This window comes from Canis lupus, chromosome 14 (assembly GCF_048164855.1).
Source record: "Canis lupus baileyi chromosome 14, mCanLup2.hap1, whole genome shotgun sequence".
Taxonomy (NCBI): domain Eukaryota; kingdom Metazoa; phylum Chordata; class Mammalia; order Carnivora; family Canidae; genus Canis; species Canis lupus.
Window position 1 is genome coordinate 49423849 of NC_132851.1, and position 16247 is coordinate 49440095.

Below are 16247 nucleotides of genomic sequence, written 5' to 3' on the forward strand. Positions count from 1 at the left end.
CAGGATGTCTCATACCCCAGGCCTCTACTACTCTGAGTCTCCTGTTTACTCTTCTTCCACATTCTTCCATGTTTCATCTGTATTAGATTCGTAGGGTTGCAGTAACAGACCACCAAAAACTTGCATGCTTGAAAACCGCAGAAATCACCTCACCAGTTCTGGAACCTAAAAGTCCAAAATCAAGTTTCCAGCAGGGTTGGCTCCTTCTGGGGACTGGGGGGAGAGTCTGTTCTATGCAGCTTTCCTAGTTTCTGCTGGTTGCCAGAAATCCTTGGTTTTCTTGGACTTGTAGACACATCATTCCCATCTCTGCCTCTGTTGTCACATCCATTCTCCTTGTACATCTGTGTCCATGTTTCCTTCTTCTTATAAGGACACCAATCATTGCTTTCAAGCCCACCCTAAGTCCAGAATGACTTCATCTTAACTTGATTTCATCTGCAAAGACTCTGTAAGACCATGTTCATAGATACTGGAAGTTAGGACTTGAACATATCTTTGGGGGAGTACAATTCAACTCACAATCACCTCTACTTAGCAGACACCTAGCTATCTGAAAGACTCAGCTTACTCCTATCAAAACTATGACCCAAACATAATTTTTTTAAATAGCTGTGTCTCCTGGGTTCTGAAACTGTTTTTTTCCATTCATATCACTAACTTGATGGCCAAATCAGTTACTTCTTTTCCTATTTTCAATGTACTAACTTAAGAGATCTATATAGATTGAAGGGTTTTATAGATTCTGAATAGGTTCATGATCAATCTATATTCAAACTTGAGCCTCAGTAATTCTTATTTTACCTAATGTGCCAGGGGATACATATTCAATACTGATTATAAAGGCAGCATTTTTTGAAAAATAGAAGAATAAAACATTTTATAAGTACCATATCTGTATACTTTTAGTTCTCAGTATACATATCTTTAATTTTTATATATTATGCCCAAGAATATCAACTATTATGACAATGGGAATCAAATAATATATTAATGAATTATATTTCTGTCTATCTTTTCAAACTATTTTATTTAGCAAGTAAAATTATTATAATTGTGTTTCCAAAAGTGAATTTTTGTGTCTTCTGTAATTGTACAAAAAGGACCTGGGATTATAGTATACTTCCATGTTAAGACAGAAGGCTTTGAGCACCAACATTCTGAGATTTTAATTAAATAATTAGCTTTGGATATATATATATATATTTTTTATTATAATCTACATTTATTTATATATACGTAAACTCAAAGCTGGTATATTATATACACAAATTCAAAGCTAATTATGTATATAATTATATAATTCAAAGCTAATTATTTATATATGTATGAAGAGGGGAATGGGCAATTACTGTCAATTACTGTCAAATAGGTACGAAGTTTTGGTTTGTGATGATGAAAAAGTTCTGGAGATGGATAGTAGTGATAGTTGTGCAACAAACTGAATTATTTAATGACATTGAAATGTACACTTAAAATGGTTAAATGTTAAATTTTGTTTACAGAAAGAAAAGACTTAGCTTAACGGTACCTCACAGAAAATACCTCTGGTCCAATCTTCCCAAGTAGAATTGGCCACTCTCTTGTGTGTTCCCTCTGATGCTCTGTTCAATTTTCTGCCACCTATATCCTATAGCTCTATTTGTTAGCTCAAAATATTCAATCATCAAAAAATGTTTAAGCATCAATATTAAGAGCTTCTCGCTTCCTTTCTCCCCCTTTTTGTCCTACTCCCAAAGATATGTATATTTGTGTTGGGAGCTATTTTGTGCTGGTCAAAGTAATGGGCACAGCTGACAGAATCTAAAGGAGGCAGCTAACTTGATTTACATGAGAAATGGAATGAACCACTCTCAGAGGAAGATAATACATCCAGAAGTCAAAAGGAAGATGGAAAGATTTGAAAGCCCCTTGAGATCCAACACACACATCGTATCTTTTTGATTCACCAGTGAATACCACAGTCCCTGGATCATGGTACATACTTATTGAATAATGACTAATTTTGTGATCTTTGGGAGCCACTGAAAGATTTTAGGGGTCTGAAAGTGGAGACACAAGAAGATTTGTGCTTTAGAAAGATCGCTGTCGCAGAAGTCTGGAATTTATGGAGATACATCCTAAAGATCTAGAACTTCTAGAACTCAAGTTCCTTATATATTTCACAAATGGTGACATCAGGGAAAAACCAGTGAAATCTGAACAAACAGTAGAGCTTAGTTAACAGTATTGTACCAACGTTGGTTCCTCAGTTGTGACAAAGGAGTCATAGTAGTGTAGGATGCTAACAACAAAGGAGCTGGGTAAGGGGTATAGAGGACCCTCGGTACCATCTTCACATTCTGAAATCTACAGTAATAAAAGTTTATTTTTAAAAAGTTTGGGAAAAACAATGTTATTTACTCTGTATAAACAAAATCCCACTTTCTTGCCTTATTAAATGCTCTAAACACACTTGACACATTCTTTAACGTTTGAAGAACTTATCTCAAACTCATGATCATCAGTCTGAATATCCAGGCCACTTACAGGGTCATTTAGCAGTGTGAAGCAGAAGCCTTGAAATTCTTGAATTTCAAAAACCAGTAAAATTTCAGATAAAATCTAAGAATCTCTCCGAGTATTGTATATTATTCATTTTGTCAAATGAGAACAATAGCTTTATGGGAAAACTGCCATTCTATTGCTGCCAGTACATTATAAAAGAATGATCATTTTCACAACCCAAAATAAGAGTAAAGAAAGCCCTCTTACTTTTTTTTTTTTTGGAAAGTCTTTTTTGCTTTAGGATTTCCTACATCTTGCCACACACGATAATATGGACAAAATTTGAGGACATTGCGGTAAGTGAAAATAAGCCAGTCACAGAGGATCACGTACTACATGACTCCACGTGTATGAGATATTTAGAATAGCCATACCCATATAAACAGAAAGTAGAATGGTAGTTGTCAGAGTCTGGGGAGACAGAGAATGGGAAGTCACTGTTCAATGAGTCTAAAATATCAGTTATGCAAGATGATTAAGTTCTAGATCTTTGCTATACAACATTGTACCTATAGTTAACAATATTGTATGGCACACTTAAAATTTTTAAGAAGGTAGCTCTCATGTTAAGTGTTCTTACCACAGTAAAAAAAGAAAATGAAAGAAAGAAAAGCACTTTTATTTGAATATTTACCTTTATGAAAAGCTTCTGCATGATTCTTATTTTTCTCACTTTGCTGCAGCCTGGCCAAAACTGTTTCCTAGATATAGATCAGCATTTGGGAATCGAGGGCATAAAGAATGTGGCTAAATGTGTACTGGCCCCAGGAAGTCATTGGAAGGGCTCTCTGTTTTGTTCTGTTTTCTATTCAACAAATTGCTGATGTAAGTTTATTTCCTCATGATTTAGCTCTTTGTCCTTTTTTTTTTTTTCTTAAAGAGATTTTTGGAGCCAATAGAGGTGTATTTGCTATTTAGAACCTTAAAATCAGAGTTTACTGCTGGTTTTTTCCACGTGGTGGTTGGAAAACCTTGATCCAGTTGCTTAATCTCTTTAACAGTTTTTTCTCCCATAGCAAAGCGGAGATCATAATGCTGCGGGAAGCAACCTCTAAGGGTCCCTGATCATCCATTTCCTGGTATTCATGCCCTTGTGTGATCCATTCCCCTTGAGTATGGGCTGGAACCATGTTTGCTTCTACAGACTGAGGTGAAAGATGAGATGTCACTTCTTAGCTTAGGTGACAAAGAAACTATGGCTTCCAAATTGAGAGCATTTTCTACTTTCTTGCTTAATCACTATAAGGGGAATTAGCTGTTGCAAAATGCTTTGTGGGGAGGCCATCGTGGCAATACATTGAGGCTTATCTCAGCTAGGCTAGGTACTGAAGCCTTCCAAGGGTCATGTGAATGAGCTTGGAATCGGATCCACTCCTTCCTTCAGATGAGACCACAGGCCAGACCAGCCTCAGAACCGGAGCCTCCTGAGAGACCTTGACCCAAAGGTACCCAGCTAAGCCATACCCAGGGTACGGACCCACAGGAATTGTAAGATCCTGAATATTGTTGTTTTAAGCTGCTAAATCTTAGTGTAATTTGTATATGGCAGTAGATACTAATACAAATGCCTACCTCGTAAAAATTGTTGCAAAGAATAATTGGGAAAATGTGCTTAATTAGATTATATATGCTAATGAGCTAAAATGCATAAAACAGGAAGCACAAAATCCCTAGCTCCCAAAAGACAGCCTTGAAATGTTAGTTCCCTCCTCCGTTCTCCTCAAAAATGAGAACAATCATACCTGCTCTATTGTGAAATGTTTTGAAAGCTGTAACTGCACTATAGAATTATAATACATGTAATATTGTAAGCTATTATTGTAATAGGGAAGAAAACATTGTTACTTTAAAAGCTGTTTGCAGTTTACCTTGGCCCAGAAGGAAGGCAAAATTCTTCTTATGAAGAAACTAGCTCTTTTGTCAAGGAGGGGAAAAATTCTAACTCAGCAGGTATGATTATGAAAATGAAAGGAATCCAGTGGGGGCTGGAATTCAAAACAGGAGGTGAACGCTGATGGTGCAAGACCTCTGAGAAACTCTGGTAATCTTGGAGAAGGTGTGGTTTGGTGACATGGGGCTACCTACTATTTAATGTATATATTCAAAGAAACCAAGTCCCTAGAAAGGTAGAAAACCTGGAGGCACATGGACAGGAAATACATTGATCACACAATATGTACAGGACTGAAATTTGTCCCCAGAATAAAGCTTTGAATTGTTTGAGGACAGACTCTAAAATGAAAGGGTAAATTATTATGTAAACACTCAAGGAACATGCTCTTTCCTGAAACATGGAGTACAATAGGTTTGTTATAAAAAATGTTTACTAGCTTTCTTTTTATTTGTTCTGATTTATCTTGATTACTCTTATTGATCATTAATTAATCAATCTTATGAATCTCATCAATTTAAGGGATACAAAGGAGGTGTGTTATTTACTAATCAAGGACCTGAGTCCAAGGTAAGTAAAAATTTCCCAAACTTGTATTATTTTTAATAAACCTTTGTGATTCCTTGGGTGTTTTTCTTTTTCTTCTTTTAGTATGATTTTAAAAAAAAAGAAAAAAGAAAAGAAACAGAATACTAAGAATCAGGGCAGTTCAGAGAATAAGACATTCATATACCCAGCTTCAGTGTTTGCCTACAGATAGGGCTGTGTCTCTCTTTTATTTATATGTTTCACAAGCCTCCGGACAGAGTCTAAGCTGCTTGGGGGCTGCATTGAAGTTCTTTCATGATCTGCCTTCTGAGCATCTCTCCAACTTCACTTCCCACCCAGTCCTTACCTCTCTTGCAACATACTCTGTGACACCAAACTGCCCACGTTCCAGAACTCACCCTGCTTTTTCAGACTTCTCTGCCTACAACCCACCACCTCCATCATTCAGAAGAACCCAACTCAAAGGTCACCTACACCAAGAAGCATCTTCCATCCCCCACTAGTCCCTTCCCTCAGCCCCTTCTGTCCTGGGCATCTGTTTCCAAAACTAACTGCGTGTATGGCTGACAGTGTGGGCTGCCTGGAGCCATCACTCACTAGTTGTGTAACCTTGGCCAAGTTTTTCACTCTTCTATCTCCCAGATTCTTCATTTGTACAATGAGGGCAGGAATAGCACTTGTAATAATAGGTTTATCATACGGATTAAATGGTTGATACTTACAAAGCATTTAAAACAGTGCTTGGCGTATAGTAAGTGCTCAAAAAATGTTATTGTAATTATGAATTTGCTCTTCTTTGTTTGCTTATGTGATTCTGAGTGCCTTTGCCTTAAAGACACCACAACGCCTAGCATATGATAGAGCTAATGAAAATTGTGTGTGTGCATAATTTTTTAAATCAGAATCTTCTGTGGCTATGGATTCCTTAGTGAATTCTTTAATAATTCCCAGATGTTACAAATATGAGCCAAATTTAATTTTTTAGATCCCATGAGCAGCTACTGATAATGATAATAAAATCCTATTTTTGTTTAAAAACAAGCTCCAAAACACAATGCTCCCAGTCCATGGTACTCTATATTTTCCTTCATGGAAACAAAACATCAAATTTAATTTGCATTTGCATCAAGAAGTTTTTAAAAAAGGATTTTCATTAAGAGCAGAATATGGCATTTAGGGAGGATAATTAAATGCATCTGAAACCCAGGAGATAAAAAGAGATGAAGAATTTTGTAATAAAAACAGCCTAGCTGGATCCCTTCCCCCTCCTTCTAGGTTCAAAAATTACTGTCCTTGGAAGACAGAGTGGGCTTTTCATTTAGAACATCACTGAAGGCTTAGTATGGCTTTTGTCTTTGGGAGCCTCCATCTCCTCTTGATGCGTGAGGTTGACATTGTCACAGAATTGGCCTTGACTCCTAGGAATAAAGACAGGCTTAGGAATATTTCATTTCCAACCCCAATTTTCCCTTCCTTCCTTCTCCTCACTTCTGTTACAGAAACATTCTAGGTTTCCTTTCTTTTCTTCTTCCTTCCTTCTTCCCTCCCTCTGTTCCTTCCTTCCTTCCTTCCTTCCTTCCTTCCTTCCTTCCTTCCTTCCTATATCTTTCCCTTCCTCCTTCTCTCTCTTTCTCCCATTTTTCCTTTCTTTCTCCCACACCTCTTTTTTCCAGATTGTGTTTCAGAAAGAAAATGTTCCTAGAATATCATCGAACCAGCTAATGGAATGACAGCAATGATTAGTGGAGGCGTGAAGCCCACCAACATCCCTAGGACAAAATGCCAGCCTCCCCCGTGTCTCTGGTGAACTTCCTCCTTGTTAGCACCTGCCCCCTCCCACCTCAACTCATTACTATCTCTTCACTGGATCCTTTTCCTCTGTTGCCAAACAAGCTTGTAGCCCCCAATAATTTTTTAAAAAACGTTTTACTTGCCTCTTTTGCCTCTTTAAACTACTATGGAATTTTTTTCCTTTCAAAGCCACATTTCTTGAATATGTCACATACTATTTTTGTCTTCCTCACTACCTGTTTAGTCCACAACTCGCTACAATTCACTACTTTATAAAACAGCTGTCTAGAACAGCTGTTCTTAAATTTGGAAGATAATTCAAAATCTCTTTGGCAATCTGGTGGAAGTTATAGACTACTTCATCAAAACAAAACAAAATTTTTGATAATTTTTTACAACAAAAATTTCCACATAGCTTTAAAGATTAATAAACTTCCTGAAGCTTATCCAGGGAGCCCCATAAGGACCAAAAGATTACAATCCTTTGCTCCAACAAGTCACATCTTCATTTCCATTTTTGAAAGGTTTAGGGGAGGAGCAAGCACTTTGGATTCATACCAAGAACTTGGATTCAAATCCTTCCACTTATGAACTGAATGACCTTGGCCAAATTGCATTGTGTCTCTGCCCATCAATTCCCTCACCTGTAAAGTGAAGATGGTAATGTCCATCTCAGAATTTATGGTGGACATTCCATGTGTTACAACATTTGGGAAAGACCTAAGATCGCATTTCATATCTGTGAGGCACTTGGTGGATGAAACTCTTCATTCTTCTTTCCATAGCCTTATACATCTCTCTTCCAAGCATTCGGACTCTTCCTTCTTTGTTTAATTTATTGGCTCTATTTTATCCTGCTGTCCTATCAGCTTAGATGCTTCTTAGGATTCAATCTTGACTGGCCTTGTCCATCCTTCCTCAGAGGATGTTTCTGTTCCCACCTCTTACCTGACTCGATCTCTGCTCCCTGTGTTCCTATCTCCAGCCTTACTGCAATGGCATATTTCCACCATCACCTGAAGCCTACCATCAGAAGCCAAACTCACCTCTTCCCTCCAAAATATATTCTTCAATTTCGACTTTCCAATATTTCTCGATCAGTCTCCCAGTCGCCCAGACCTCCGGGACACTTGCCATGATCTCTGCTTCTTCCTTCTTCCTTACTTCATATACAACCAGATACTAAAGTCCTTCAAAGCCATCTCTTTCCTTTCTGCTGCCACTGTCACCTCACAGTAGAGCTTTGCCACCAGCTTCTCTGGTTGTCCCTCCGTTCAGTCCATACTAAATAACACTTACTGCTCTACCTCACCCCTGTTTTGTATCAGCTCCACACTGCCTATTGCTCTGAACTCAACATTTGGGTCTGGGAGTAAAATGAAATCAACCACAAATTTTAGTAACATGTTCATGTTCAAGTACTTTTTAGAAATGGATTTATTCTGTGGAGGGAAAAAAAATCCCAGCTTGTTCTTAACATAAAACCAATTAAAGAGGACAATAAAAATAAGTCTACTTAACAACAACCTATGATGCCAAGACAATGAAAACGAAAATTCTGGTTCTTTGAAAAATTTGAATCACAGAAGTATATTGTGGTTTGCAGACATTGAGAAGAATGCCGTAGTACTGGCATTATTCACTAAGGAAGGACTACACTGGTACTAAACACATAGCCCAGTACCCTAAACAACTCTCTAGATTAGATCACATGTCATGAGATATTGAAAATAAATCTGATTTGGGGTTGTCGGCTAGTGGTACTGCTCTACACAAAGGGAGTCTTGAGCAGAAATCTCTATGCATTCAAAGAGACACCAAAGAATGAGGGAAGTGTAGGTATAGAATCAATTTGTAAATCTAAGCATGTGTTCATGCATTTCTTAAAATCTGAGGAGTATTGGAGTATTGTTATTCATATTGTTCTTCTCACAGATCTGACTCAGGTCATACAACCCCCATGTGTTCTTTCCTGGCCACTCCAAACCTCTCTGAATTCATAGTACCTACTATCTAACCCAGAAATCTCCAACTTCCTCTGTTCACAGGCTCTTAAGTGTCTCCCTTTTTTCTTCATGGTGTCCATTGACCAAAAGACATCCCTAATAGTCTTCATCATTTAGTAGTTATGTCCAAACAACTCAATAAATCACATTCTGGCAACTTAGCAGCTGTTTGGATGAAATAGTGCCTGTGAATTAAAAGAAAACAGCTATTTACAATTTTATTCTAATATAATTATAATTACTTACTAATGGATGTATGTGCCTATAGGGCACTGCACAACTTCTCAAATTTAGAAATCAGATTAGACACCACCACCCTCCTTGCCTATTCCACATAGTTTTTTGTACAGTACTTGCATATTTATCACAATAACTGCCAAGAATCCAGCTTTGCAAAGATCCAAGATTAAAGCAATGTAGCATGACCTAATGTCAAAACTATGAACTAATAGTAGCTCACATGGCAGATGATGAGCATTACTGTTTTGTTTTGTTTTTTTATAAAAAAAAAATCCCATAGTGCCCCTGTAAATTTACTGTGGTACCCTGGGGTGCCTCATCATACAGTTTTGGGATCTCAGACCTAATCTCTGGCTGCCCAAAATTTGGTCATAAGCCATCAGTGTTGGCATCAGCAAAGAACTCATTCCCACCACCACCCCCCCGCCCAGATTACTGAATCAGAATATGCGTTTTAAAAAAAAAAAAAGTTGGGACTCCTGGGTGGCTCAGCGGTTGAGCATCCGCCTTCGGCCCAGGGCCTAATCCTGGAGACCTGCGATCGAGTCCCACATCGGGCTCCCTGTATGGAGCCTGCTTCTCTCTCTGCTTGTGTCTCTGCCTCTCTCTCTCTCTTTCTCTGTGTGTGTGTGTGTGTGTGTGTGTGTGTGTGTGTCTCATGAATAAATAAATGGAATCTTTAAAAAAAAAAAAAGAAAAAAGAAAAAAGAATGCGCACTTCAACAAGATGCCTAAGAGATTTGTATGCAGTAAAAGCTTGAGAAGCACAGTTATAAACCATTATTTGTCACCAGATCTTATCCTATGGTTGTGGGATGTCTTCTATTTTGCATATTTTTTAGTTCTTGCACTATTATTTAATCTTTTCTGCACAACCTTCCCAAGCGGACAGTTAGTTGAATGGAGGACAGAGATATCATTATGTTTTTATGTCTTGTGGTTCCCCCAGTGTCCAGCACAGTACGTTGTATGGAGGAAGAGGCTCAAATATCTGCTGAATGACTGGATTCAATCTCTAGGTTTCCCAGACATCCTGGGTAGAGTCCACCTGTGTAGGAAAATTGTTGATGAAGCCAGATCCAATGATACTAATAACATTCTTAGTAGGTTTGTTTATTTATTTATTTATTTATTTATTTATTTATTTATATTATTATTATTATTATTATTACTATTTTCATTCTTAGGTTTAAAAAGAACATGGCATTTTAAAGATCTTGGGCCTCATATGTTAGTTCTTCAAAAATGGACACATCCCATTATTTGAGTCATGGTGAGGAGAGAATTATATCTTACTATTCAGCTTGATAAGGAATATAGTTATGTTGTAGAGATATGTAGCCCAACACTACAGTGACATGACTATATAAAAATGAAGACTGAGTAAAAGTAGTCAAAAGTTAGGTAGGCTACATTTCCTAAAAACATAATACACTAAGTATTCCAAAATAATGCTGCCATTTATTAATTGCACTCGTGAATCATTTGAATGCCAAGATCTGCATGTGTGCAAAATGCCATGGAAATTGGATTTAATTCTGTTTGAAACAGCTGTCTCTACTACAGCCAGTCTGAATGTAGCAAGTTCTTGGGAACAAATTTGAGAGAGAAAGAAAGCGGAAAGGAGTCTGCTTTGTCAGAAGGTTCAGGTTTGTCTCAATGCCGCGAGGTACTCTCTACTTATTTAACCATTAGAGATATTTCTCCCATCGGACAATCCTTTGCTTCAGTGAGATGAAGCATCATGCTAGCAGATGCAAGGTCAGTCTGTGATTTCTCTGCAGCCACTCAAGTTGATCTCATACCCGTGAACCACTTTTCTCACCCTAATCAACCACCTCCTACGTGTAGGATGGGAGAGAGGGGAACTCAGATGGGAGTATGGAAGAATGGAATCTTATAGACGAATAGATAAAAAATTCATAAACATCCACTCCTTAGCAAGTACTCTTGGCTTAAACTCTGTGACATGTCCCAACTCTCTTTGTCCCATGACCTCCACCACTACCATCATCTCTCAGCTGGATTGCTGCAGCATATCTAGTGCCTTTGCTTCATTCTTACCCATTAATACAGCCCATCTCCACTCAGCACCTTGAGTCATCTCTAAAAACAAAACAAGGCAAAAATGCATCACGTACTCACTTGACTAAAACTGTTCAATGGGTCAAATTGCTCATGACTACTAGAATAAAACCTAAACCCCTCCTACAGCCAGCCATACCTTACAGAACCTGGCCACTTTCCACTATTCAGACTTCATTGCATTTCACTTTCCTTGCCATTCACTATGCTCCAGCCACACTGATCACACTTATCCTAGAATAGTCCACTATTTGGGACCTTGCTCTAGCTACTCTTATTGCTTAAAATGCTCTTACCTGAGACCTTGGGGGGAATAACTCTCATCATTCAGGACTCTGAAAAGAAGCAACCTCATCAGAGAAGTTATCTTCATACCCATCCCGTATAAATAGTTGATCCCAACAACATACATCTGTCTATATATCATTACCCTATTTCATTTTCTTAAATACTTATTATCCCATCTGAATGGGATCTCCTATTGTTTATTAATTAATATGTCTGCTTTACAAATTATGCTGTCATAAACATGAATGCTCAAATGGGATCAGGATCTTATCTGTTTTGTTCACTCCCACATTCCTTGAGAAGAACCTGACATAATAGGCACATGCTTGTAAAGTCTTTAGAAATGATTTATTCCTCCTCTCTTGTTTCTAAGAATAATTGAGATCCAGAAAAACCATTGGCTTGTTCTGCATCATATGGAAAGTTAGTGCAAAGCCAAAACTCGGACTCAGTCTTGGAGTTTCTGGTCCACCTCTACTTCTGTTATACCCCCTGGTTGTTCATTCAAAGATAACATAACCTCATCCAGGTAGTTTTAAACAATTGTTCAAAAGAAGTTCAGGTAACTGAGTCAGGAATGCCCCATCTTTGGATATGAAAAATGGTCTGTGAAGTTCATCATCCAAACCCTTCTCTGCAAAGACCTCTTTACTTTGCCATACTTCCTTGGGGTATTAACATACAAGTTGGTTTAGACTTCAAGGTGGAAGGCTTTTCTCTTTTTGTTTTTTCGTTTCTTCTTCCATTATTAAAATAAATCTGTTGACGAAATTAACATATCAGATGGAACAACACAACTAGAAATAACTTAGATCTCTGAAGATAATTTATTCATTAGATTAGAACTTTTAAATACAGGCAAAAGAGAAAATAACTATTATTAAAATGTTCCAACCAAATTGCTGCTTATCTTACACTATGCTAATTAGTAACAGCACCCAAAATTCACTCTTCCACAACTATCAGAGAAAATTGGAGATTGGAGAAAAGCTGTGGTAGGGGGGTGAAAGGCAGGGGGTGGGGTGCTACTAGTTATTAGAAAGGCTGAATAATAGCCATTAAGGTTTGAGTTCAAATTCCATCCTTAGGATTTGTGCCCAGATTCTTAATACTTCTTTTCTCTGCCTACCATGCTGAGGGCAAATCTTTCATATGTGCATTTAGATTTCAAACAGGATTAAATCCCCTTCTATCTATTTTCTGCACAGCAGACAGAATGACCCTAACAAAGCTCAAGTCATATTAGGTCATGTTTCCACTTACGACCCTTCCATGTCTCCTGTTGCTCTTAGGAGAAAAATGCAAACTCCTTAATGTGAACTACTGGTCCCATTATAGTCATACACCTGCTATACAAATTTTTTCTTTCCCCTCTATTCTCTACCTCAGCCATATTGAATTATAGTCAGTGTTTTGCCTGAGAGCCTTTATAGATGCCTGACCCCTTTGCTGGGATGTACACTTTTCTTTTAAATTTTGGAAGTATTACACAATAGTATATTCTAGGGACTGAATTGTGTCCTCTTCAAATCTATTTATTGAAATTCTAATCCCACAATGTGACTGTATGTGGAAATGGGGCCTTTAGGAGATAATTAAGGTTAAGTGAGGTCATAAGCATATGGTCCTAATCTGATCGGATTAGTGTTCTTCTAAGAAGAGAAACTTGATAACTCACTCTCTTTTCTTCTCTTTCTCTCTCTATTTTCCATATGTGCACAAATAAGTGATCATTGAACATACAGCAAGATAAATGGTGTCTACCTACAAGCTAAGGGAAGCAGCCCCCAAATTAAACCTACCTTGCTGGCATCTTGATCCTGGACTTCTGGTCTCTAGAACTGTGAGAAAAAGATTTCTGTTGTTTAAGCCTCTCAGTTTGTGTTATGTTTGTTGTTTGCAGCCTGAGTTGACTAATATCTATAGTATTAAAATACAGTGATGTAAAAAAAAAAATAGCAACAACAACAATAAGGTACTTTGTGTGTTCCAGGCATTGTGTTAGTCATTTTATATGGATTACCTCACATAATCTTCAAGACAATTCATTGCATAGCTTGTAGCTATTATTGGCTTCATTTTATAGATGAAATAACTGAAGTTCAGAGAGATCATATCTTTCTTTTACAAATGATAGACCTGAAGTCAATAAAGGTTAAGTAATGTACACAAGTCACACAGCAGACTTGAGGTGTATCACGGAGCAAGGATTATGACTTGGCTTTATCTGACTTCGTGCCCTTTGCATCTAATTGCTACATGACTCAGTGTCTGCCCTAATGAGGATTAAAGCCATAATGTCCCATGAGGGACTGCTGAAGGATTTTAGAATATTTTGTATAGACATATATGTGGTAACTGCCTCAAGTATCTAAAGGATTATAAAAGGACTAGATTTCTTTTCCAAAAACTTAAGGAAGAGCATCTGAATCCATGACAGGAAGAGTCATAAAATTGCTTTCAGCCCACTGAAATTACCAGATAATTTTCTAACAGTCCATATACAGAATGGGTTGTCTGGAGACCTGGGTCTCTTTTCATGAGTGGGATCAAGAAGGAACCAGCAATTAATTCAAAGGCAGTATGGAGGTGACCAGACAGCAGATGGTGGTTGAAAACAGATGAACTCTGAGCTTCCATCCAGCTCCAGGAATAAATGGCACTTGGTTTGGACTGTTCATGACCTTATTGTTGGTACAACCATTTGAGTTGGCAAAACACATGGTCCTAAACCAGCCAGACCTGTTTGGTGAAGATACGGTTGCATTTTTCTGCTACTATTATAGCCAGCCTTCCTCTTACTGAATGCCTGAGGGGAGGTACAATGAAGATCCTATTCTTATCTGGGGATGAGTAATTCCACTTGTGGTAAAGGCCCTCCCAGGTTCCCATTCTTACATTCCCCCTTTCCCTCACTTTCTAAAGCCTGACTGGGATGGTGAGATACAACAAGGCTCAGGAGAGGAAAGTTACACTCCCTAGTTTCCATCTCATAAGCAAAAGCACAATGACATTATTTTATAAAAGGAAGTGTTATATTTTATAAAAAGAAGTTTCAGTTTAAAAACTATTGGGGAAGGGGCACCTGGGTAGCGCAGGGGTTGAGCACTGGACTTCAGCTCAGGTCGTGATCTCAGGGTCCTGGGATCAAGTCCCACATCAGGCTCCCTGCATGTTGCCTGCTACTCCCTCTGCCTGTGTCTCTGCCTTTCTCTCGTTTCTCATGTATAAATGAATAGAATCTTAAAAAAAAAAAAAAAAAAAAAAAAAACTATTGGGGAAGAGCAAAGGGAAATAAATATTTCTGGCTTCCTATAGTTCAGTTTGCCAAGTTGGCAGCAGATTTATTCTTTTTCTGCAATTGTTTTACTTTTTCACTGTTTTCCCCACACTTAGTCATACAAACCATCAAGTTCTTATTCTCCCAATAAGTAACACTGGATGCTTTCTTTTCACTTTAGATTGATCAGTTCAGCTACTTTATATTTCACCTTAAAACAATAAATAAATGTCTCGAGTGCCTACTCTGAGCCAAGATCTATGCCAGACTTTGTGATACATCAGTGAGCAAACCGTGGCCTCCACCCTGGAGGAAAACCTTATGGGACTCTTTGGGTTGCAAAGAAAAAAAAAGATAATTCATTGACTCACATATTCAAACTCAGAAATGGCTGAAACAACAGGAATCAGAGCCTTGAGCACTTTCAAGATGTTCTCTTCCCATCTATTATCTCAGCTCATTTTCTGTTTTGGCAACTCTTCCTATGAAGTTGATACAAAAAGAATCAGAACTCCAAGAACTCAAGGTTCTACCTTCCCGAATTCACTGGCCAAGAGAAGTCTCCTCCACACAGTTGTAGACTTAAAAATCCTGGGAAAGAACTTCACTGGCCCAGCATGGGTCACATGCCGCCAGTCACTGTGGCCACAGGGGCAGGGCCAGCTTCATTTTTTTTTTTTTTTTTAAACATCAGCTTTACTAAGGTATAATTGATATACAAAGAACTGCATGTATTTAATGTATACAGTTTGATGACTTTGGACATCACCTACCATTTGTATCTCATATTAGAGTAGAAGGATATGCCAGGGGAGAGAGAGGAATAGTTTCTCAAAAAGATGGAAGCGCTGGGGATCCCTGGGTGGCTCAGTGGTTTGGCGCCTGCCTTTGGCCTAGGGCGCAGTCCTGGAGACCCGGGATCGAGTCCCACGTAGGGCTCCCGGCATGGAGCCTGCTTCTCCCTCTGCCTGAGTCTCTGCCGATCTCTCTCTCTCTCTTACTCTCTCTAAGTCTATCATGAATACATAAATCTTTAAAAAAAAAAAAAGATGGAGGCGCTATTCCCTGAATAAAGATTGGCTACTAAGTGGATGAAAGACCAAAACATACTTTAAGGAGCTTACTAGCTGATAGGAAAGGCAGTCATGCAAGCAAGTAATAACAATGCAATGTTATACATGCTTTAATGGAAGTACGTTCAAGAGTAAGGTGGAGGATCATCAAAGCATGAGAAAGCAATTAATTCTGCCCGGTGGTTTAGGTAAAACTATAACAAGAGGTGACAAGTTCATGGACAAATGAAAAAAGATATGAAAATAGGCTGAAATCAGGTTGTGCTAGGCCTCGAGTACTAAGTTGAGTTTAGACAAACTTCAGTGGGTTACAGGATGGGACTTTAGAATTTTATTCAGGGGAGCTGTGTCATACTACCCTCACACTGAGACACAAAGGCCCTCCACTGGAACACTACACTTTATGAGCACAGCTCTAGCCCTCTTTTAGACACACCAATCTCTTCAAGGCAAGGAGTTTACAGTTCACATCCAATGGGATGTGTCCACCCAGAGCC

The 16247-nt window shown here is 38.3% G+C and overlaps 1 long non-coding RNA gene across 1 annotated transcript; it reads right to left on the minus strand.

Moving 5' to 3' along the window:
- Positions 1-11087: 11087 nt before the first annotated feature.
- Positions 11088-15171, minus strand: LOC140603478 (uncharacterized). The gene is made up of 5 exons (XR_012006456.1): positions 15049-15171; positions 13200-13238; positions 12081-12156; positions 11406-11444; positions 11088-11130 (listed from the first exon to the last, which is right to left on the minus strand). It is a non-coding gene; the product is annotated as an uncharacterized lncRNA (long non-coding RNA).
- Positions 15172-16247: the final 1076 nt, after the last annotated feature.